Source organism: Stegastes partitus, unplaced genomic scaffold (assembly GCF_000690725.1).
Source record: "Stegastes partitus isolate 25-593 unplaced genomic scaffold, Stegastes_partitus-1.0.2 Scaffold324, whole genome shotgun sequence".
Lineage (NCBI taxonomy): Eukaryota > Metazoa > Chordata > Actinopteri > Pomacentridae > Stegastes > Stegastes partitus.
Window position 1 is genome coordinate 537942 of NW_007578055.1, and position 2503 is coordinate 540444.

Below are 2503 nucleotides of genomic sequence, written 5' to 3' on the forward strand. Positions count from 1 at the left end.
TTTCTCCTTTGTTTGTTAATTTTAAAGCTCTGACTCACGAAAAAAAAAGCATAAAAATATCATTTTTCTCCATTTGGAAGCAATAAAATTTGCTATTTTTGTCAAGTTGCTTAGCATCAAATCAAAATCCTGCACATTATAGTAGAAACGTGAGGAATGGCGGTGGTTGTGTGTTGGTTGTTTTGTTTGTTTTTTGCATTTTCTGTAATTATTATTATCATTATTGTTTGGGGTGAATTTGCCACATTTTAGCTGCGTGTGCGGCTATAATGTTGGGCACGCGCAGGGCAGGTAGGTGGAGCTCGTGCGCAGCTGGTGTGCCTTCTCGGAGAGAGAGAGAGCGCGCGAGGGAGAGAGAGAGAGAGAGAGAGAGCGAGAGGGGGGAGGCCGCCGGGTACAGAGCGGAGGTTACCACAGGACACTCCGGCTGCTTGGACCTCCACAAACCAGCAACAAGCGGCGGACGCGGACGAAGCGAACGACCGTCTCGGATACACACCACCAACCGCCACCACCACCACCGCTACCGGGCCGCTTGCTTTCAACCCCCGGACGTCGCGCTTCCTCCGGACAACTTCACAGCCACATATGACAGCTCGCGTTCAGTATTAATGTGCGCTGCTGCTGCTGCTGCTTCTTTTTTTCTCTCCGCCGTGGACTCTGTGAACCGGGAGACTGGAGCCCCCTCGCTCTCCTTTTTTTTTTTTTCACCACTTTTCTTTCCGGCTGCATTCACTGACGGTATGCGGGGGGATTTATAACCAGGAGCCACGTTAAGGAAGCAAGTTGTTTGTTATAATAAGGCTAAAAAAAGAAGAAGAAGCCGAGCTGCTGTGGAGAAGCGGAGGCTGCTGGATCCTCCACGCCGGGCTGTGATGGTGTAGAAATGTAACATCAGGCCGACGCTGCTCCTGTCTTATTATTATTATAAGATATTTTTATTTCTAAGGGCTACAACTCCTGCAGCACTTGTAGCATTTGGACTATAAAATAACCCGAGCAGGGCGACACAAAGGACGGCAAAGTTTGACTGCTCGTCCCCCTCCTCCTCCTCCTCCTCCTCCTCCAAGGGCTGAAAGGTCACCGGGACCGGTCATCTCCTCCCCCTTCCTCACCCTCCTCCTATCAGTCTGTTATGAAGATGTGAACTCTCCCCTCCCTCCCTCCCTCCCTCTCTTCTGTCTCTCCTCGCCCGCCTTTGATCTTCTTTTTTTTTTTTNCAGAACTGAAACAGAAAAATCAAGCAGCGAAAGTGAAAAATTCTGAACTGGAAGCACAAAAATTTAGAAGTGAAACTGAAAAATTAAGCAGAAAAACTTGAGAAATGCTCTTTGAATTAGTGAAAAAAAGGCAAGAACATTGTGAACTGTAGCGCTATTGGGCTGCTTTAGATTTATATCACAGTTTCTGTCTATGAGCTCAGTTTATCCCTTCAAGTCTTGTTTTGGAAGATAAATGTATGAGATTGAAAAGTACAAACATGCACTTTGAAATGTTGTGCAGTAGAGCTGTACAGTATTATATGGAACTACTCGAGTGAAGTACAAATGCCTCAGAGCTATACTTAGTGCAGGACTTGAGTGGATGATGTACTCAGTATGTACGTCGTATACAGAAGCCTGCAGGTGAGTGCACAGATAGGTTATGAACTGTACAGGTAAATATATCTCCTTACAAGTGTAACACATGGTTTTCAGTATATTCCATTTTCATATCCAGTTGTTTAGTGTCAAATTACTCTTAATAAGGCACTTTATTTTCATGTGTAATGCAGCATTTGCTCTTGTGACAGGAGCGAGTAGAATCACATAGATCATACATGACAATTTCACTTTGACATGAAACAAGCTTCCAAGGAGGATGATATTTTTTATTTAGGCACCGTGTTTCCAGTTCCTCATAAGCTCTTGTGTGCCAGTTTCTCCACTGTGCATTAATTTTAAAGACGTAATTGTTCACAAAAAGTGCAAAAATTGAATTTTGTTTTTCTCCATTTAGAAACAAAAATGTTTTTTACCAGGTTGTTTAGCATCAAATCACTCTTAAAGCTGTTTATATTAATATTTAATTCAGTATATTCTCATGTGAGCAAAGCAGCAGCCAGTCCTGCAGATCATACACGGTAATATTCTTACATAAAAGACATCTGTTTTGATGTTAAAAAGTCTTTTTTTAAAGATCCTTGTCAAGTAAACTTTCCAAGAGGGATACAGGTATTGTATTTTCAATTCCTCATAAGCTCCTACCAGCCAGTTTCTCCATTGTTTGTTAATTTTAAAGCACTGACATAATTATCCACAAAAAAATGTAAAAACTGAGTTTAATTTCAACTAAAAATTTGCAGTTTCTACCAGTTTGTTTAGCTATTTTAACTATTTTTAAGATACTTGTCAAGTAAAACTTCCAAGAGGGATACTGTGTTTTCATCTCCTCCATTGTTTGTTAATTTTAAAGCGTTAATATGATTTTCGACAAAAAAAATTTAAAAATTGACTTTCATTTC